Raw genomic sequence first — 23798 nt, 5'->3', positions numbered from 1 at the left:
GTATCCACATCTCCAGAAGGATGAAATAGAAAGGATTGTAAAAGAGATGCTCAAAACAGGAGTTATTCAGCTATGTTGCAGCCCCTACTCTACACCGGTGCTCCTCATACGAAAGAAGGATGGAATATGACGATTATGTGTTGATTACCGAGCTCTCAATGGCATAACCATCAAGGATAAATACCCTATTCTAGTAGTAGATGAGTTTCTAAGGGAGCACAAATCTTCACAAAGCTGGACCTTCGATCCGGGTATCATCAAATACGAGTATGCGAAGAAGACATACCGAAAACCACCTTTTGAACACACAACAACCACTATGAATTTTTGCTTTCTTCAAAAGAATGTGGAATATCTTGGGCATATCATATCAGAGGAAGGTGTGGAAGTAGACCCCTTCAAAATTGGAGCAATGCAAAACTGGCTGACCCCGAGGAACATAAAATTGCTATATGGCTTTCTGGGTTTAACAGGCTACTACTGCAAGTTCGTGAAAAACTATGGAGAGATCAGTGCACCACTTACTTCCTTACTGAAAAAAGATGTCTTCCAATGGTTGGACAGAGCCTCCGCTGCTTTCGACAAAATTAAGGCAGCCATGACGACAATACCGGTGGTAACACTACCAGATTTCAACCGACCCTTCATTATTGAGGCCGACGCATCTAGAGTCGGAATTGAAGCCATTCTCATGCAAGATGGTCGATCACTCACATACACTAGCAAGGCATTATCTTCCTCCCATCAAAATAATTCAACATATGATAAGGAGATGCTCGCCATTGTGCGCGCAGCAACGAGGTGGAGACCCTACTTGATTGGTTGACGATTTCAAATTAAAACCGACCATAAAAGCCTCAAGTACTTTTTGGAGCGAAAAATATCATCCCCTGAGCAGCAAAAAAGGGTAATAAAACTTCTTGGATTTGATTATGAAATAACTTACAAAATGGAGAAAGAGAATGTTCTTGCAAATGCGCTTTCGCAGCTACCCGAGCAAGTTGAAGTTTCGGCCATTTCACTTCCGACCAGTGACTTTCTTAAGGATATTAAGATGGAATGGTAGGAAGATTATAAAAAAATTGGATGAAGCACCAAGCCCCATGGCTCATTACAATTGGGACTCAAAAGAATTACACTATAAGGGACGCATTGTGCTTATGATAAATTCTACCTGCATCTTCACGAGCAGATTTTGGACAAAGTTATTACATATGCAGGGTACTAAATTGAAAAGGAGTATGACATATCACCCACAAATCGACGACCAGACGGAAGTTGTAAATAGGTGTTTGGAGACAGCCCAAAGCCACCCACCAAATATGACTACCCAAGAAGAACTTCAGACTCAGCCAAGTGCCATTATTGATCGACGGATCGTGACTCGACGATGACGATTCACTACTGAATTGCTAATACAGTGGGCAAACCTACTAACAGAAGATGCCACTTGGGAGAACTATGATGACTTGAAGATTAAATTCCCAAAATTCATGAATCGTCAGCCTCGAGGACAAGGCTGATTTGAAGAGGACGGGTTTGTTAGGACACTAGCTAGGAGAGTCCTAATTGAGAGGGACATTCATATAAAACCTACCTAAGCCGACCCCTATTATAGAGGTGAAGTGGCTGGCTAGGGTTAGGAGGTTATTTCTTAGAGAAGAATAAGGAGTTGTAAAGGAATAGAAGTCTTGAGTAGGAGTCCTATTAGGAGTTGGTTATAAGTAGAAGTCTTGAGTAGGAGTCCTATTAGGAGTTGGTTAGAAGTTGGAGTCTTAAGTAAGAGTCCTATTAGGAGTTAGGGTTTAGAAGCCCTATAAATAGTCATGTATTCCACCTTTTTTCATAAGCAATAGATGAATCTTTTCTCCAGCCTTTGAGCAGCAACTTGGAGGGAGGAACCCCTATAGAGTTTCCAAGGAGGCCGATCCCCTTAAGAGATCAACTCCAATTTTAGAATCTGCAAGGGTTCTAACACCTGGTATCAGAGCAGTGATCTTGGCATCTTGTTGCCCTTCCACTGCCATCCATCAGCCCTCCACAACCACCCAAAGTAAATCCCATAATTGCTTAAAAGATCGTCGCCGAATTCCACCATCATCTCCACCACCGCGGATCATCCTTTGATCTCCCCGTGAATTGCAACAAGTTCTGGTTTCCTACCTTACTGCTACTGTAATTTAATTATCCTTATTCGAAAATCCAAAAAAAAAAACTGTTCCTATATTGCTGCATAAACCTTTCGTCACAAAGTTTTCATCTCTACGACGAAAGATACATTGCAGAATTCCAACCGCATAGTACCATCTGTTTGATCTTACTACTATGCTTTTTCTATCTAAATTTCTATGAAATTTTTATGACATCTTTGACACTTCCTAACAGCAGATTTCCCTTTGGTTTTTTCAAAAAATTCTCAATATAAACCATTGATCTTTTACGTCAAATCTGCTATACTTGAAAATCTGCACTGTAAAATTTCAGCCGCATAGCACTGTTTGTTTGATCTTGATACTACATTGTTTCTATCTAAATCTCTACGAAATTTTTATGATAGCTTTGACACTTCCTAACAGTGGATTTTCTTTGGTTTTATCAAAAAATTCTTAATATAAACTACTGATCTTTTACATCCAATCTGCTATACCTAAAAATCTGTGCTGCAGAAAATTTCAACCGCATATTGTTGCCTTAACCCATCTATTTGCAATCTTTTTTGAATGAAATATTTTATACACTTCATAGATCATCTTGGCATCCATCTAAGATTGATCTAGTAAGAAATTCAATTCTAAAAACGATTTTATGTTGCTGCAAATTTTCGTCGTAACCCGCTGAAATTTTTCGACGAGAATTCTGCAATCGCAAATTGCACCAATTTCCTTGCTATTGTACTGCCGAAATTTTCTTGATTAAATTAGATATCCTTGCTGTCATATAAACTGTGATTTTGCTATCAATTCCCTCCTCAATTCTCTCATGTTTTTGGTGGAAATTACGTCAAGAAACCGTTGTTTCTTCGACGATAATTCTACTCTTACAAGACAGCACATACTTGCTGCAACTTCCACTGATTTCTATCAAACCTTTGCTACCATCTACCAATGATCCAAAATATTCATCCACAGCCCTAAAACTCCACTAAACCACACCCTCAAACTACACCCAAAACAGCCACAAAACAAGCCTAAATCATAGCCTACATCTATCGATCCACCAATCCTTTCGACCATCACTTCTCTCAGCTATACATGCCTTTAACCTAACAAAAAGAGAGATCTTAACATCATAGATTTGGAGGCATATACTATGGCATCTAAGGAAGCAATCAATGCTAAATTCGAAGCCTTGGAGGAGCGAATGGAGGATAAGATTCGGACGCTCTTTACCAAACTCAGATTGGGCCGACCACTAAGCCCGAAAAAATCATATCACGGAGAGAGCTTTGCCCAATCGCACTAGGCTCGAAGAGATGAGTTCTAAGGGAGGGGAGGCTCTATGACTGAACCCAACTATCCATGCATGAGAGTGGACTTCCCTAGATGGGAAGAAAGAGACCCGATTGGTTGGATCTCGCGCGCGAAACGATATTTTCAGTACCACAAAACCGCGGATGCATTTATGGTAAAAATTGTAACTATACATCTTGAAGGGGATGCTATACAGTGGTTTGACTAGTTTGAACATACTTATGGAGTCCTTTCATGGCAACAATTCAAAGAATGACTGCTGATCCGCTTCAGACCAACCGATTACGAGAATATTGATGGACAACTAGCAAAGATCCGACAAACTTCCACCATTCAGGAGTTCCAAACCAGGTTTGAAAGATTATCTAATCAAACTCATGATTGGTCTCAAAAACAGCTATTGAGGACCTTCATTGAGGGCTTAAAGCCGGATATCCGAGGAGAAGTTAAAGCGCGACAACCGTATATGCTTATGGCAGCCATCTCTTTCGCACGACATCAAGAGGAGCAATTAAACCATGAAGCTCAGAGGACTAGGGTCGCTCCTCAATCACTAATATTGAAGCCCTTAGCTCCCCCTACTATCGACCAAGTACCTACACCAAAGAGGTTAACAAGAGAAGAGCTTCGGGAGCGATATGCGAAGGGGTTATATTGGCATTGTGACGAGCCGTGGAGCCGTGAGCATCGCTGTAGTAAAGGAGGACTTCTTATGATTGAACCGATAGAAGAAGAGGTCATTGAACATCCAAAAGAGAGCCTTGAACGTGAAGAAGAAGATGTAGAAGAAGAGCCACAACCGATCGAAGTTACGATACATACACTAGCTGGCTACTCAAACCTGTTGGGAAATTATTGGGGGCGACATCATATGCGCAGCGGAAGAACAAGAAAACAAAAATCCCCTTTTCCCAAAAAGATGTTCGTCGTCGTGCGAAGATTGGTGCGCAAAATCCGCAAAAACACAAAACTGCGTATAGAGATTGTGTTACCTAGGGAGATCGTATATCCCTGTTTCCTTACAGATCCTTAGGAGAGGGTGAAGGAGGTCAAGCATCCTCCTCTCTAGCGGTGATCCACACAGCAGGGTTACGACGACGCTCCTCAAAACTCCAGGCCTACTCTGAGGTGGAGAGGGAGAGGAGAATAGGAAGGGCAAGCAAAGACTCTAGTCTATGAGGCTGTGAATCCCTCCTATTTATAGAGATCCCGTGTCAAAACCCTAATGGGTCCTTTCCCTAGTGGGTATTGGATCTGCATCCAATAAGACAAGGGCTCCGTCGGATATCTCATATCCGAACCTCTACTCATCGCAATGCCTACCATATGTGTGTGACCCTCTAGGCCCAATATCGAGCTGGCCGTGAGTCATACCTGTCAGAACTCCTTCTAACTCAGTGAATTATTATCTCTGTAATAATTCACTCGACTCATCGACTACGGAAGTACTAGGCCACTACGCCGTAGTCCCCAGACGATACAGGGGAATCCAATCCATTGGACCTGTCTGTCCTCAGTTACCATGTACCTATAGTCCCTCATCCATCTAATATCCCAGAGACCGTATATCGAGCATGGTGCTGTCAGACCCATACGGTTTCTACTCGAGTCTCGCTCTAATCGGATTCTCCCGGAGAACTCTTTCTCTCTCAACCCGAATGACCCTGGCCAGGGATTTGTCTGAGCAAGAACACATGGGATATTCCTCTCATGATACCGAGAGTGGATGATCCTCTATCGACACTCAATAGCCCTCGTAAGGTCGACTACCACTCCCAATGACCAGCTGTACTAGATCTGGGAACAGCCAAACCTATAAGTCTGGTATCAAAGAGTGGAGCACTCATACAGGACATCCTTGGTGTCTCAAGTCTAAGAACCAGATACACCACTAGGACTACGGAATCGTTGTCTGACAATAAGGCATCATCAACCATCCAGCATTCCGTAAGCGGATCAATCAGTGAACTCATTCTCCAATGAGCACCTGTACTGTATCCCTAGTGTCCCTACACGAGCAGCTATGAGACCAGCTGCATCCATTATATGGACGGGTATACAGCACACCAGTCTATCCGGTTATCACGATGTCCCTCTCGAGTAACCTATGACCGGGATTATTTAGGATATGTGTTTAAAGGTGAATCGGTCTCATTATCGTGATCTCATCACGATCCGATTCCCATTGCACAAATCCAAGGACATCACAATATATATGCATTTATGCAATAGTTATAAAGTGATATACGCCAAAATATAATAAGCAAAAAGATTCTGTATCAAGTCACACGTGCCATCACTCACGTGATTGGCTTGCTGGGCACTTATGACTAGCAATCTCCCACTTGACCTAAAACCAATCACCTATGTGTCTGATCCCCATCAGACCCCTGTGACGCTCAAAGACAAAATGAGACAACGGCTTTGTCAGTGGATCTGCAATGTTATCTTCGGATGGAACTCTTTCCATTGCTACATCTCCTCGGGTTACGATCTCTCTTATAAGCTGGAACCTCCTCAGAACACTTCTGATAAGACCCGGGTTCCCTTATTTGAGTAATCACCCCATAGTGGTCGCAATATAAGGAAGTCGACTTGTCGCTATCTGTATCGACTCCCAAATCTGTGATGAACTTCTTCACCCAGACTCCCTCCTTTGCTGCATCTGATGCAGCAATGTACTCCGCCTCTGTGGTCGAGTCAGCAGTGGTATCTTGCTTGGAACTCTTCCAGCACACTGCTCCTCCATTCAAGGTGTACACATACCTTGAATTCAACTTGCTATCATCGACATCAGACTGAAAACCTGAGTCAGTGTAGCCTTCAACCTTAAGGCTATTACCTCCATATACTAGTAAAAGATCCTTAGTCCTTCTCAAGTACTTAAGGATACACTTTACTGCTTTCCAGTGCTCCAAGCCTGGATCCGCCTGATACCTGCTCGTGACACTCAGAGCATGCGCTATATCAGGCCTAGTACATAGCATGACATACATGATAGACCCTATTGCTGAGGCATAAGGTATCATATTCATGTTTGCCCTTTGGAATTTTCCATGCCAAACCTTTTGACAATGGTTTTTATGTACCTGGACTGGGACAAGCCAAGCATCCTTTTGGATCTATCTCTATAGATTCTAATCCCCAAGATATAGGATGCTTCCCCTAAGTCCTTTATGGAGAAGTGTCTAGATAACCAAGTCTTTACAGTGGATAGCATTCCTACGTCATTCCCAATGATGAGGATGTCATCCATATATAACACCAAAAAGGTGATAGCGCTCCCACTTACCTTTCTGTATACACAAGGCTCATCTTCGTTCTTAACGAAGTCATAAGATCTGATTGCCTCATCAAATCTTATGTTCCAACTTCGGGAAGCTTGCTTTAGTCCATAAATGGATCTAAGCAACCTACACACCTTATCTGGGCAGTTCTTGGACACGAATCCCTCAGGTTGCATCATATACACCTCCTCCTCGAGGTTCCCGTTGAGGAATGCGGTTTTCACATCCATCTGCCAGATCTCATAATCATAGTGTGCTGCAATAGCCAATAGAATTCTGATGGATTTTAGCATTGCTACGGGTGAGAAAGTTTCGTCGTAGTCAACACCTTGCCTTTGACGATACCCCTTAGCCACTAGCCTTGCTTTATAGGTCTCTACCTTTCCATCTACTCCGATCTTTTTCTTAAAGATCCACTTGCAACCGATGGGTATAATACCTTCGGGTGCATTAACTAGGTTCCAAACCTTATTGGAGTACATAGAATCCATCTCAGAATTCATGGCTTCTTTCCACTTCCCGGAGTCTATACTCATAATAGCCTCCTCGTAGGTCTGAGGATCAATACCCTCTACATCCTCTGCTCTAATATGTCCCACATATCTCTCAGGAGGATGGGATACTCTATCAGACCTGCGTAAAGTTGAAACTTGTGTATTAGATACCTGACCTGACTCGGGCTGTAGAGTGGTGCTTGAGCTTGGTTCCCTAACTTCGCTCAACTCTATCATTCTCCCACTGTCTCCGCCAAGAATGTGTTCCTTCTCAAGGAACACTGCTCTCTTAGCTACAAAGACCTTTTGGTCCTCGAGATGATAGAAATAATACCCACAAGTTTCCTTGGGGTATCCCACAAATTTACATCGTCCTGTCCTTGATTCTAACTTATCGGGGTTGTGTCTTTTAACATGGGCAGAGCAGCCCCAAATCTTAACAACCTTAAGATCAAGCTTCTTCCCTTTCCATATCTCATATGGTGTAGACACCACCGACTTAGTTGGAACTCTGTTCAGAAGGTAAGCTGCGGTTTCTAGGGCATATCCCCAGAATGAGATGGGTAGGTCAGCGAAACTCATCATGGACCGTACCATATCTAATAATGTACGATTTCTCCTTTCAGAGACACCATTGAGCTGAGGTGTATAAGGAGGTGTCCATTGGGATAATATCCCATGGTCCTTGAGGAAGTGAGTAAACTCTGTACTTAAGTACTCACCTCCTCGATCTGATCGAAGAGTTTTGATACTCTTTCCAGTCTGGTTCTCCACCTCATTCTTATACTCTCTGAATTTCTCAAAGGCCTCGGACTTGTACTTCATTAAGTACACATATCCATACCTTGAGAAATCATCAGTAAATGTAATGAAGTAGGAGTAACCTCCAATGGCATGAGTTGACATGGGTCCACATACATCACTATGTATGAGTTCCAACAACTCAGTGGCTCTCTCTCCAGTTCCACTAAATGGAGAGTTGGTCAGTTTTCCACGAATGCAAGGCTCACAAGTTGCATATGACACATAGTCGAATGGATCTAGATATCCATCATTTAGCAACTTTTGAATCCTTCTTTCATGGATGTGACCTAGCCTACAATGTCACAGGTATGCACTGTTCAACTCATCTCGTTTCCTTTTGGACACATTTACATTCATGATATGTGGAGTGGTGTCTAACATAAATAAACCATTATGTAATGTTCCTTTCGTGATGATCTTATCATCTAATAATATCGAACAACCATTGTTCTCAAAAACAAATTTATATCCACTAACTGTTAAACATGAAATGGAGATAATGTTTTTGATAATAGAAGGAACAAAATAACATGCATCTAATGCAATAAAAGCTCCACTAGGCAGATGTAGGGCGACCTCGCCAACAGCTAATACAGCAACTTTTGCTCCATTACCCATCTTGAGGTCCATCTCGCCTCTCTCTAGTCTCCTAGGCCTTTCCAGAACCTGCAACGAATTGCATATATGATAAGCACTACCGGTATCTAATACCCATGTGTTATCATAAGAGTCTGACAAATGGAGACTGATCATGAATGTACCTGAAGCTTCATCAAGCTTTTGTTTCGCCCTTTCTGTAAGGTACTCTTTGCAGTTTCTCTTCCAGTGCCCATCTTTACCACAGTGGAAGCACTGGCCTTTGTCCTTTGTTGGGTCTTTCTTAGCAACCTTTGCTTTACCTGGTTTGCCCTTGCCCTTTCCCTTCTTAAGGGACCTTTCTGCTTTCCTTTTCTTTCTGGTCTCACTAGTGTAGAGAACTGGCTTCTCTTTCTTAATAGTACTCTCTGCCTCCCTCAACATATTGAGGAGCTCTGGGAGAGTCACCTCAAGCTTGTTCATATTAAAATTCATTATGAACTGTGAAAAGGAATCTGGTAGGGACTGAAGCACAATGTCCACACACAAGTTATCCTCTAGGACCATTCCTAGACCTGTGAGTTTCTCTATCCACTCAATCATCTTTAGGACATGGTTCTGAACCGGTGTCCCCTCAGTCATCCTAGCGCGGAAAAGGCTCTTGGATATCTCATATCGTTGAGTCCTTCCCTGTTCCTCAAACAATTTACGGACATGTAGGAGAATGGATCTGGCATCCATCTTTTCATGTTGTCTCTGTAACTCTGGAGTCATAGAGCCCAACATATAGCACTGAGCAAGAGTGGAGTCATCAATGTACTTCACGTAGCGAGCGATCTCATCCTCGCTTGCCCCTTCTTCGGGCGTAGGCATCACTGTATCAAGGACGTACACGATTTTCTCCGCTGTGAGAACAATTCTCAAGTTACGGAGCCAATCCGTATAATTTGGACCAGTGAGGCGGTTGACATCAAGTATGCCACGTAAGGGATTTGAAAGCGACATTTTCTGAAAATAAAGATGTAGCAAAAATGAATAACATGCAGATTTTGCAAGAAATAAACTATCAAGATATGGACTTCTATCTTAATATGCTCCCACTATTTTACTAACGAGTCACGCGACACCCTCAGCACGTGAAACGGAAGTCTCCGGCAGACTTCTAGTGGGGATCAGGATCCAATCAGCGTCTTAGTGTAACCTCGAGGGACTCGACCAATCACACTAAGCCTAAAAGGTAGACAACTCTTGCCGATCACAACTCCTTGTGATTCCCGTCCTGTTCGGCCTCCGAATCACCATGGCCTCGAGGGACTCGACCAACCATGATGCTCGGTTAAGTCAACACCTTCGTTACAAGATGAGTCTGATTTGATGATATACCCTCGAGGGACTCGACCAAGCATATCATGCCCTCAGGTCACCGGTGACATCTCTATGTCGTAAGCAAGATAGCGAATCGCGATATAGGTGAGTCTCGAGGGACTCGACCAACTCAACCTACACCGGGATTCGGTTCCTACTCATAACGATGGAAGGCCACGTGGGTCAATCTAATTGCCTCACGTTTACCGACTTAATATTATCGAGAGATGTTTCTATGATTTGGTCTCCTAATATGACATGTCACACATATGCATATTTAATATATATCTACATCGCATGCAAATATATATACATATCTAGTATGTGTATAAGCAATCACACCAGATGATCATGGACCACAACCTAATATGATTAGGCCCGAGCCAGTAGGCCTAATCACTCACATCAAGATCTATGTGTGCAACGGTGCATCTCCATGCCCTGTGATCGTCCATCTCGTCCTCGTCGGTTTCGTCGACATCTTGATGCATCTCCATGCATCACGATCGTCCGTCTCGTGGGTCCCGCTATGGCATCCACGCTCCCGCTGCGCCTCCTCATGTGATTACAACTTAATCATAGGCACGCAGGCCCGACAATAAACGAGAAATATAATGGAGGTTCGCAGACCTCAATAATAATAATCACAAGTACACACATCACACGGTCCATGATCATCCGTCCACTCATCATACATCACATGTATAAATAATCATCATCATGTAGGACTACTAGATAATAATAAAAATAATAATCAACTAAACCTTTTACTTAATTAATATTTTCTGAAATCAGGGATATATAGGGAATTTCTCAATTCCTAAGGGTATTTTCGTAATTTGGACAAAAGACAGAAACTGGAATTTCTCAAATTCCGAGGGGCAAAACTGTCTTTTGACTAGAAAACCCTAATTCCCTCTTTCTGCTGCCGCTGCCGCCGCCGCCACCCTGCTGGCGGCGGCCTGTGCGGCGGGGCGAGGGCGCTGCCCTCGCCTGCAGGCGGCACGCCCGCTGGCGGCGCTGCCGCTACGGGTGGGCGCCCCCTTCGGGCGCCGCTGCCACCGCGGGCAGTTCTGCCGGCGAGGCAGCGCCCGCAGGCGGTGCTGCCTCGCTGGCGGCCGCCCCTGCGGGGTTTTTGCCCGTGGGAGCAGCGGCCACAGGCGCCTCAGCCCTGCGGTGCCTCAGCCCGCGCTGTTGCCCCGCGGCGCCTCTGCCCGCGGCGCTGCCCTGCGGTGCCTCAGCCCGCGCTGCCAGCCCCGCCGGCCGCAAGCCTGCTGCAAGCAGGCCGCCGGCCGGCTGCTGCAGGCACAGCGCTTGCGCATGCGCCGGCGCTGTGCTGCCTGGCTGCGGCTGCGGATGCCGCTGCAGGTGGCTGCAGGCATGCAGATCGAGGGCAGCAACTGTTGCTGCCCTTCCTCGCTTTTGCGTCAACGATTTTGACGTCAAAATTCTTCCTAAACACAATACACGCAGTTCAAAACCAATTATTCGCACGAACAACCTGGCTCTGATACCACTGTTGGGAAATTATTGGGGGCGACATCATATGCGCAGCGGAAGAACAAGAAAACAAAAATCCCCTTTTCCCAAAAAGATGTTCGTCGTCGTGCGAAGATTGGTGCGCAAAATCCGCAAAAACACAAAACTGCGTATAGAGATTGTGTTACCTAGGGAGATCGTATATCCCTGTTTCCTTGCAGATCCTTAGGAGAGGGTGAAGGAGGTCAAGCGTCCTCCTCTCTAGCGGTGATCCACACAGCAGGGTTGCGACGACGCTCCTCAAAACTCCAGGCCTACTCTGAGGTGGAGAGGGAGAGGAGATTAGGAAGGGCAAGCAAAGACTCTAGCCTATGAGGCTGTGAATCCCTCCTATTTATAGAGATCCCGTGTCAAAACCCTAATGGGTCCTTTCCCTAGTGGGTATTGGATCTGCATCCAATAAGACAAGGGCTCCGTCGGATATCTCATATCCGAACCTCTACTCATCGCAATGCCTACCATATGTGTGTGACCCTCTAGGCCCAATATCGAGCTGGCCGTGAGTCATACCTGTCAGAACTCCTTCTAACTCAGTGAATTATTATCTCTGTAATAATTCACTCGACTCATCGACTACGGAAGTACTAGGCCACTACGCCGTAGTCCCCAGACGATACAGGGGAATCCAATCCATTGGACCTGTCTGTCCTCAGTTACCATGTACCTATAGTCCCTCATCCATCTAATATCCCAGAGACCGTATATCGAGCATGGTGCTGTCAGACCCATACGGTTTCTACTCGAGTCTCGCTCTAATCGGATTCTCCCGGAGAACTCTTTCTCTCTCAACCCGAATGACCCTGGCCAGGGATTTGTCTGAGCAAGAACACATGGGATATTCCTCTCATGATACCGAGAGTGGATGATCCTCTATCGACACTCAATAGCCCTCGTAAGGTCGACTACCACTCCCAATGACCAGCTGTACTAGATCTGGGAACAGCCAAACCTATAAGTCTGGTATCAAAGAGTGGAGCACTCATACAGGACATCCTTGGTGTCTCAAGTCTAAGAACCAGATACACCACTAGGACTACGGAATCGTTGTCTGACAATAAGGCATCATCAACCATCCAGCATTCCGTAAGCGGATCAATCAGTGAACTCATTCTCCAATGAGCACCTGTACTGTATCCCTAGTGTCCCTACACGAGCAGCTATGAGACCAGCTGCATCCATCATATGGACGGGTATACAGCACACCAGTCTATCCGGTTATCACGATGTCCCTCTCGAGTAACCTATGACCGGGATTATTTAGGATATGTGTTTAAAGGTGAATCGGTCTCATTATCGTGATCTCATCACGATCCGATTCCCATTGCACAAATCCAAGGACATCACAATATATATGCATTTATGCAATAGTTATAAAGTGATATACGCCAAAATATAATAAGCAAAAAGATTCTGTATCAAGTCACACGTGCCATCACTCACGTGATTGGCTTGCTGGGCACTTATGACTAGCAAAACCCGCAAACGATGAAAGTTGGAGGCCTTCTCAAACAACATCCGATCACTATTCTCATCGTCACGGGCAGCACTAATAACTTTCTAAACAGTAAGGTTGCTGTCCATATGAACTTACCTATTGGGAATTACAGCAGGTTTGTCGTTAAGGTCGCCACGGACGGATTTTGAAGTGTGATAATAGGTGCCCGCAAGTGAAACTGTTGCTGCAGGACCAAGAGATAATTGCATATTTCTTCCTCCTCCCTCTTGATGATCATGAGGCCATACTCAGAATTAAATGGTTGATGATATTAGGTGATATTTCTTGGAATTTTATGCAACTAATTATAAAATTTTACAGTAAGGAGAAATAGGTGATACTGCACGGGAAACGTGAGGGCGACGTAACGACGATTTGCACACAACAAATGGAGAAGGTTTTGCATAAAGCATGCAGTGGCTCTTTGGTACAACTTGAGCAGCAAACTAAGGGAGAGCCAACAAAATTTGAAGATCCAAATCTACTTCCTTTGCTTGCTGAATTTTCAGATATATTTGATGAACCGCGCAACCTACCTCTTACCCGTCGGCATGATCATTGTATAACGATTCTTCCAGGAAAATCTCCAACAAATGCTCAGCCATATCAGTATCCACATCTCCAGAAGGATGAAATAGAAAGGATTGTAAAAGAGATGCTCAAAACAGGAGTTATTCAGCTATGTTGCAGCCCCTACTCTGCACCGGTGCTCCTCATACGAAAGAAGGATGGAATATGACGATTATGTGTTGATTACCGAGCTCTCAATGGCATAACCATCAAGGATAAATACCCTATTCTAGTAGTAGATGAGTTGCTAAGGGAGCACAAATCTTCACAAAGCTGGACCTTCGATCCGGGTATCATCAAATACGAGTATGCGAAGAAGACATACCGAAAACCACCTTTTGAACACACAACAACCACTACGAATTTTTGCTTTCTTCAAAAGAATGTGGAATATCTTGGGCATATCATATCAGAGGAAGGTGTGGTAGTAGACCCCTTCAAAATTGGAGCAATGCAAAACTGGCTGACCCCGAGGAACATAAAATTGCTACATGGCTTTCTGGGTTTAACAGGCTACTACTGCAAGTTCGTGAAAAACTATGGAGAGATCAGTGCACCACTTACTTCCTTACTGAAAAAAGATGTCTTCCAATGGTTGGACAGAGCCTCCGCTGCTTTCGACAAAATTAAGGCAGCCATGACGACAATACCGGTGGTAACACTACCAGATTTCAACCGACCCTTCATTATTGAGGCCGACGCATCTGGAGTCGGAATTGGAGCCATTCTCATGCAAGATGGTCGATCACTCACATACACTAGCAAGGCATTATCTTCCTCCCATCAAAATAATTCAACATATGATAAGGAGATGCTCGCCATTGTGCGCGCAGCAACGAGGTGGAGACCCTACTTGATTGGCCGACGATTTCAAATTAAAACCGACCATAAAAGCCTCAAGTACTTTTTGGAGCGAAAAATATCATCCCCTGAGCAGCAAAAAAGGGTAATAAAACTTCTTGGATTTGATTATGAAATAACTTACAAAATGGAGAAAGAGAATGTTCTTGCAAATGCGCTTTCGCAGCTACCCGAGCAAGTTGAAGTTTCGGCCATTTCACTTCCGACTAGTGACTTTCTTAAGGATATTAAGATGGAATGGTAGGAAGATTATAAAAAAATTGGATGAAGCACCAAGCCCCATGGCTCATTACAATTGGGACTCAAAAGAATTACACTATAAGGGACGCATTGTGCTTATGATAAATTCTACCTGCATCTTCACGAGCAGATTTTGGACAAAGTTATTACATATGCAGGGTACTAAATTGAAAAGGAGTATGACATATCACCCACAAATCGATGACCAGACGGAAGTTGTAAATAGGTGTTTGGAGACAGCCCAAAGCCACCCACCAAATATGACTACCCAAGAAGAACTTCAGACTCAGCCAAGTGCCATTATTGATCGACGGATCGTGACTCGACGACGATGATTCACTACTGAATTGCTAATACAGTGGGCAAACCTACTAACAGAAGATGCCACTTGGGAGAACTATGATGACTTGAAGATTAAATTCCCAAAATTCATGAATCGTCAGCCTCGAGGACAAGGCTGATTTGAAGAGGACGGGTTTGTTAGGACTCTAGCTAGGAGAGTCCTAATTGAGAGGGACATTCATATAAAACCTACCTAAGCCGACCCCTATTAAAGAGGTGAAGTGGCTGGCTAGGGTTAGGAGGTTATTTCTTAGAGAAGAATAAGGAGTTGTAAAGGAATAGAAGTCTTGAGTAGGAGTCCTATTAGGAGTTGGTTATAAGTAGAAGTCTTGAGTAGGAGTCCTATTAGGAGTTGGTTAGAAGTTGGAGTCTTAAGTAAGAGTCCTATTAGGAGTTAGGGTTTAGAAGCTCTATAAATAGTCATGTATTCCACATTTTTTCATAAGCAATAGATGAATCTTTTCTGCAGCCTTTGAGCAGCAACTTAGAGGGAGGAACCCCTATAGAGTTCCATGGAGGCCGATCCGCTAAAGAGATTAACCCCATGTTTAGAATCTGCAAGGGTTCTAACACAGAGGAACTGATGGAGAAAGATTTATCAGGTCAACTGTAGTTCTCATAGCCTCCCCCCAAAATGACTTTGGTAACTTGGTGTGAGAAAGCATACACCTAATCCTTTCTTCAATGGTTATGTTAATACTTATTGCCACACCGTTCTGCTAAAAGTTTTAGGAACTATTTTCTTAAGCCTGATTCCATGAAATCTACAATAATTCTCAAAAGGACCCCTGTACTCGCCACCATTATCTAATCGAACACACTTTAGCTTTTTGCCAGTTTCTCTTTCAATACTGACATGAAACTCATTGAAAACATCGAGTACCTGATCTTTAGATTTTAAAGCAAAAGCCCAAACTTTTCTAGAATAGTCATCAATAAAAGTAACAAAATAAAAAGCACCTCCAAGAGTTCTAGTTTGCATAGTACAAACATCAGTATGAACTAAATCAATAACATCTGATCTTCTAGATGATGGATAGGTCTGAAATGCAACTCTATGTGTTTTTCCAACTAAGCAATAATCACAGGATTTAAGAGATGTACCTTGCAACTCTGGTAAGAACTGCTTTCTAGCAAGAGTTTGAAGTCCCTTCTCATTGATATGTCCAAGCCTCTTATGCCAAAGATCTATACTTTCACCTTTTCAAATTGCATTAATCTCTCCTTTGTGTAGTTTAGCTTCCATGACATAAAAAGAGTTAATCTTCTTTCCTTTTGCCACAATTAGAGAACCTTTAGTGAGTTTCCATTTACTTTCACCAAAATAGTGTGCAAAGCCCTCATCATCAAGTCTTCCTGTAGATATCAAGTTAAGACGAATATCTGGGACATGCCTTACATCTTTGAGTATTAATTTGCTCCCAATACTGGTCTCCAAGCAAATATCTCCAATACCCACAATCTTAGATGTACCACTATTTGCCATTCTGACATTACCAAATTCACCAGCAGTGTAAGATCTAAAGAAATCACTATGAGAAGTGATATGAAATGAAGCACCAAAGTCAATTACCCAATTACTATCCTGAGCTACAAGACTAACACAACCTTCATCACAGACAATAGTGATATTACCTTCAACAGCAACTGTATTGGTCTCTTTTTCATTTTTCTTCATTTCATTATGTTCTTGCTTCCAAAACCTATACTCTTTCTTCATATGACCTAGCCTGTTATAGTAAAAACATTTGATATCTCTTCTAGACTTGGATCTTCCTCTATAACTATATGGATTTCTACTATAACTTCTTCCACGTCTTTCGTGTTTTTCAGTAACAAATGCCCTAGAAGAAGATTCACCCTGTTTTTTCCTTCTAGCATCTTCATTTAGCAAACTGTCTTTAACCATATCAATAGTTAGAGTCCCCTCTGGCGTGGAGTTGCAAATAGTCATCACATACGTTTCCTAACTTTCTGGTAAAGAGCTGAGAAGTAATAATCCTTGCATCTCATCATCTATATTCATTTTCATAGTAACCAACTTGTTTGCAAGACTCTGAAATAGGCTTATGTGCTCAACAATGTTACCACCATCTTTATACTTCAAATTTACAAGCCTTCTGAGGAGAGAAATTCTATTTCCCACTATCTTTTTCGCAAAGAGGTTTTCTAACCTTTGCAAAACAACATCAGCTCTGGTTTCATCTGAAATATGCTCATGCATGTTTATATCCATCCATCTTCTAATATAGGCAATAGCTTTTCTATGTTGAACTTCCCATTCTTCATTGTCCATAGTAGAAGGTTTATCTTTAACCTTGATAGGCTTATACAAATCTTTGCAATAGAGCAAATCTTCCATCAGACGCCTCCAAGTGGAATAATTTGATGAGTTCAATTTAATCATACCATCAGACTTCGTTTCAATCATATAAGAAAAACTAGCACCAAACAAACTATTGCTTTGATACCACTTGTTGGGAAAAACCTGTTAAAGCGAAATATTCTTTTCCCTCTTTGTGTATCAAAATGGGTTCCTCATCAAAATACCAACTTGATATCCAAATGAAAATATCAACTAGCACAGCATAAACAATAGAACAAAAAACCAATCACACAGTGAGACCAAATCTCTTTAATGTGGAAAACTCAATGTGGGAAAAACCACGGGACCGTAGTCCACCTCAAACTTCCACTATTAATAATAATGATAATAGGTTTACAGTAGGTCTTCTCTAGAATAACCAAAGGATCACAATAACATCAAGATCATAGATCTTAGCTCAAGAATAGCCTATCTTCATCACATAGGGTGGATCTCCTCGTAAGAGAATTCTAGGTCTCACAAAGTGGATATAGCAGGAAAGTACCTTAGAGAGGGTAAATTGTAGATCAACACCGTTAGGATTGTAGAGTTTGCTATAAGGATTCTCCACTTAAAATTTAGGCCAAAACTGACAACGTTTAGCTACCGATCATCAAACAGAAAACTCAGAAACCTTACTTTCTTTCTCTATTTCTCTCTCCTTTTTTCTCTGCACGCCGCCGCACGTTGCAATCTGATTTACTTTCCTCGCCTTCTCTCTCCTCTTTTTAATTTCTTTCATTTGGACTTAAACTGTCCAATATGTCCAAGCCCACGTATGGGCTAGACCCAACACAGTGTGCTTAGGCTGAGGCGAAGCAGAAGAGGTAAGACAGAGGTCAGTGTGCTTAGGCTGAGTAAGTAGGTACAACTCAATTAGATTATTATTGCGTTAAGTAGGTGCACCTCGTAGTTACTCTCCCTTATATTAAAGCTCCTTGTCGGACTTGCTACTTTCTACTTTACTTCTAGCGAGCAGTGATTACTTAACTTCACTTCGAGCAGTAGGGCGAGAGTCAACCTTTCATGGAATAAAAGAAATCGAGAGAGAAGATATGATCCACAACTATAGAAGAGGTACCCCGCAAACACAATAAGACTACATGTTAGCGCGCTGCTTACACCTAAGCTTGTGTTGGGAAGAAACCTATTAAAGCGGAATAATCTTTTCCCTCTTTGTGTATCAAAATGGGTTCCTCATCAAAATACCAACTTGATATCCAAATGAAAATATCAACCAGTACAGTATAAACAATAGAGCAAATAATCAATCATACAGTGAGACCAAATCTTTTAACGTGGAAAACCCAATGTGGGAAAAACCACGGGACCGTAGTCCACCTCAAATTTCCACTATCAATAGTAATGATAACAGGTTTACAATAGGTCTTCTCTAGAATAACTAGAGGATCAGAATAACATCAAGATCATAGATCTTGGCTCAAGAATAGCATATTTTTATCATGTAGGATAGATCTCCTCGTAAGAGAATTCTATGTCTCACAAAGTGGATATCACAGGAAAGTACCTTAGAGAGGGTAAACTGCAGATCAACACCATTAGGATTGTAGAGTTTGCTGCAAGGATTCTCTACATAAAATTTGGGCCGAAACTGACAACGTTTAGCCATCGATCATCAAGCAGAAAACTCAGAAACCTAATCTTTCTCTCTCTATTTCTCTCTCCTCTTTCCTTTGCACGCTGCCACACGCTACACACTGCAATCTCACTGCACACGCTACAAGATCTGATCTATTTTCCTCACCTTCTCTCTCCTCTTTTTAATTTCTTTCATTTGCTGATTTGGGCTCAATGGGCCCAATTGTCCAAGCCCACATATGGGCTGGACCCAACAATTCTCCCCCTCCAGCTCATATGGTGGGCTGTACTAAGCCCGCTCTTCACCTATATTCTTCAAGCTTCTCTTTAGGCAAAGACTTTGTCAACATATCTGAATCATTCTCATTAGTATGCACTTTTTCCAACTGTAATTCTTTCATCTCAAGAACATCATGAATCCAGTGATATCTCACATCAATATGCTTGGATCTAGAATGGTATGTTGAATTCTTGGAGAGGTGAATGACGCTTTGACTATCACAGTAAACAGTATATACTTCCTGTTTCAAGCCCAATTCCTATAGAAACTTTTTCATCCATAAAGTTTCCTTACAGGCTTCAGTAACTGTTATGTATTCTGCTTTTGTGGTTGATAGAGCAACACACTTCTGTAACTTAGACTGCCAAGAGACTACTCCTCCTGCAAATGTTATCAAGAATCACGAAGTGGACTTCCTGGAATCAGTATCACCTGCCATGTCTGCATCTGTGTAGCCTTCTAACACAGGTTCATCACTGCCAAAACATAAACATAACCTAGAAGTACCTCTTAGATATCTTAATATCCATTTCACTGCTGCCCAAGGTTTTTTTCCAGGATTTGAAAGAAATCGGCTGACAACTCCAACTGCATAAGCTATATCTGGCCTAATACAAACCATAGCATACATCAAACTACCTACTGCAGATGAGTAAGGCACTCTGGACATTTCTTCTTTTTCTTTCTCACTTGTAGGATATTGTTTCGAACTAAGCTTGAAATGACCTACAAGTGGGGAACAAACTGCTTTGGCTTTACTCATGTTGAATCTTTTAAGAACCTTTTCAATGTAAGTCTCCTGAGATAGCCAAATCTTCCTTTTCTTCCTATCACGAAGAATCTTCATGCCAAGTATTTGTTTCACCGATCCCAAGTCTTTCATGGAAAAAGACTTACTTAGCTCTCTTTTAAGCTTTCCAATTTTTCCAACATCATGACCAACAATCAGCATATCATCAACATATAACAGTAAAATAATAAAATCATCATCTGAAAATTTCTTCATAAACACACAATGATCAGATATGGTTCTATCATACCCTTGGCACATCATAAAGGAATCAAACTTTTTATACCATTGTCTATGTGCTTGTTTGAGTCCATATAAGCTTTTCTTAAGCTTACATACTAGATTTTCTTTTCCCTTGACTTTGAAATCTTCTGGTTGCTCCATGTAAATTTCTTCTTCTAAGTCACCATGAAGAAATGTTGTTTTTACATCAAATTGCTCAACTTCTAAATTCAAGTGGGCAGCCAAACCAAGAACAACTCAGATAGAGGACATTTTCACAATTGGAGAAAATATTTCTTCAAAGTCAATACCTTTTTTCTGACTGAATCCTTTCACAACTAGTCGTGCCTTGTATCTCTATTGTGAGCTATTATTTTCAGTCTTCAATTTATAAACCCACTTATTCTTGAGAGCTTTCTTCTCTTTAGGCAACTTTACCAAGTCATAGGTGTGGTTCTCAAGCAAGGATCTCATCTCTTCTTGCATGGCTTTAATCCACTCATTCTTATTCTCATGTAGAATAGCTTCTTGGTAAGTTTCTGGCTCTCCCCCGTCAGTAAGCACAACATACTCATGTGGAGGATATCTAGTAGAGGGTTGTCGCTCTCTAGTGGATCTTCTCAATGGAATCTCAACTGGTGGTGGAGGTAGCTGTTCAGTTGGTTCAGCATCATCAACTGTAGGTGTATCATCACTGGTATTCTCACCACATTCTTCATGTTCATCTCCCCAATGATTATCATGAACTACAAGTGAAGGAACTGGACCCAAACCCCAAGGAATATAAATAGAGGTTTCTGGCTTCTCAATATTATCACCATCATCAAAAAATTGGTATTCAAGAAACATAACATCTCTGCTTCTAATAATCTTCTTGTTCACTGGATCCCATAATCTGTACCCAAACTCTTCATGACCATATCCCAAGAAGATACATGCTTTTGCTTTATTATCAAGCTTGGACCTCTCATCTTTGGGAATATGAACAAATGCTTTACACCCAAAGACTCTCAAATGATTATAAGATGTATCTTTTCATCTCCATACTCTCTCTGGAACATCACCTTGTAGAGGAATTGATGGAGAAAGATTTATCAGGTCAACTGTAGTTCTCATAGCCTCCCCCAAAAATGACTTCGGTAACTTGACGTGAGAAAGCATACACCTAATCCTTTCTTCAATGGTTCTGTTCATCCTTTCTGCTGCACCGTTCTATTGAGGAGTTTTAGGAACTGTTTTTTCAAACCTGATACCATGAAACCTGCAATAATTCTCAAAAGGAACCCTGTACTCGCCACCATTATATGATCGAATACACTTTAGTTTTCTGCTAGTTTCTCTTTCAACACTGACATGAAACTCCTTGAAAGCATCGAGTACCTGGTCTTTAGATTTCAAAGCAAAAGCCCACACTTTTCTAGAATGGTCATCAATAAAAGTAACAAAATAAAGAGCACCTCCAAGAGTTCTAGTTTACATAGTACAAATATCAGTATGAACTAAATCAATAACATCTGATCTTCTAGATGATGGATATGTCTGAAATGCAACTCTATGTGTTTTTCCAGCTAAACAATTATCACAAGATTTAAGAGATGTACCATGCAACTCTGGTAAGTACTGCTTTCTAGCAAGAGTTTGAAGTCCCTTCTCGCTGATATGTCCAAGCCTCTTATGCCAAAGATCTATACTTTCACCTTTTCGAATTGCATTAATCTCTCCTTTGTGTAGCTTAGCTTCCATGACATAAAAAGAGTTAATTTTCTTTTCTTTTGCCACAATCAGAGAACCTTTAGTGAGTTTTCATTTACTTTCACCAAAATCGTGTGCAAAGCCCACATCATCAAGTTTGCCTGTAGATATCAAGTTAAGACGAATATCTGGAACATGCCTTACATCTTTGAGTATCAATTTGCTTCCAATACTAGTCTCCAAGCAAATATCTCCAATACCCATAATCTTAGATGTACCGTTGTTTCCCATTCTGACATTACCAAAATCACCAGCAGTGTAAGATCTAAAGAAATCACCATGAGAAGTGACATGAAATGAAGCACCAGAGTCAATTACCCAATTACTATCCTGAGCTACAAGGCTAACACAACCTTCATCACAGACAATAGTGATATTACCTTCAGTAGCAATTGTATTGGTCTCTTTCTCATTTTTCTTCATTTCATTCTGTTCTCGCTTCCAAAACCTACACTCTTTCTTCATGTGACCTGGCCTATTACAGTGAAAACATTTGATATCTCTTCTAGACTTAGATCTCTCTCTATAACCATGTGGATTTCTGCTATGACTTCTTCCACGTCTTTCTTGTTTTTCAGTAACAAATGCACCAGAAGAAGATTCACCCTGTTCTTTCCTTCTAGCATCTTCATTTAGCAAACTATCTTTAACCATATCAATAGTTAGAGTTCCCTCTCGCGTGGAGTTGCAAATAGTCACCACATATGTTTCCCAACTTTTTGGTAAAGAGCTGAGAAGTAACAATCCCTACATCTCATGATCTATATTCATTTTCATAGCAACCAACTTGTTTGCAAGACTCTGAAATAGGCTTATGTGCTCAACAATGTTACCACCATCTTTATACTTCAAAATTACAAGCCTTCTAAAGAGAGAAATTCTATTTCTCACTGTCTTTTTCGCAAAGAGATTTTCTAACCTTTGCCAAACAACATCAGCTCTAGTTTCATCAGAAATATGCTCATGCAAGTTTATATCCATCCATCTTCTAATATAGGCAATAGCTTTTCAATGTTGAACTTCTCATTCTTCATCGTCCATAGTAGAAGGTTTATCTTTAACCTTGATAGGCTTATACAAATCTTTGCAATAGAGCAAATCTTCCATCATACGTCTCCAAGTGGAATAATTTGATGAGTTTAATTTAATAATACCATATGACTACTCCATTTCAATCACACAAGAAAAACTAGCACCAAACAACCTGTTGCTCAAATACCACTTGTTGGGAAGAAACCTGTTAAAGCGGAATAATCTTTTCCCTCTTTGTGTATCAAAATGAGTTCCTCATCAAAATACCAACTTGATATCCAAATGAAAATATCAACCAGCACAGCATAAACAATAGAGCAAATAATCAATCACACAGTGAGACCAAATCTTTTAACATGGAAAACCTAATGTGAGAAAAACCACGGGACCGTAGTCCACCTCAAACTTCCACTATCAATAGTAATGATAACAGGTTTACAATAGGTCTTCTCTAGAATAACTAGAGGATTAGAATAACATCAAGATCATAGATCTTGGCTCAAGAATAGCATATCTTTATCATATAGGATAGATCTCCTCGTAAGAGAATTCTAGGTCTCATAAAGTGGATATCGCAGGAAAGTACTTTAGAGAGGGTAAACTGCAGATCAACACCGTTAGGATTGTAGAGTTTGCTGCAAGGATTCTCTACATAAAATTTAGGCTGAAACTGACAACGTTTAGCCACCGATCGTGAAGCATAAAACTCAGAAAC

This window comes from Musa acuminata, chromosome BXJ3-5, assembly GCF_036884655.1.
Source record: "Musa acuminata AAA Group cultivar baxijiao chromosome BXJ3-5, Cavendish_Baxijiao_AAA, whole genome shotgun sequence".
In the NCBI taxonomy this organism is placed as follows: domain Eukaryota; kingdom Viridiplantae; phylum Streptophyta; class Magnoliopsida; order Zingiberales; family Musaceae; genus Musa; species Musa acuminata.
Note: the sequence above shows the minus strand (reverse complement) of the source record.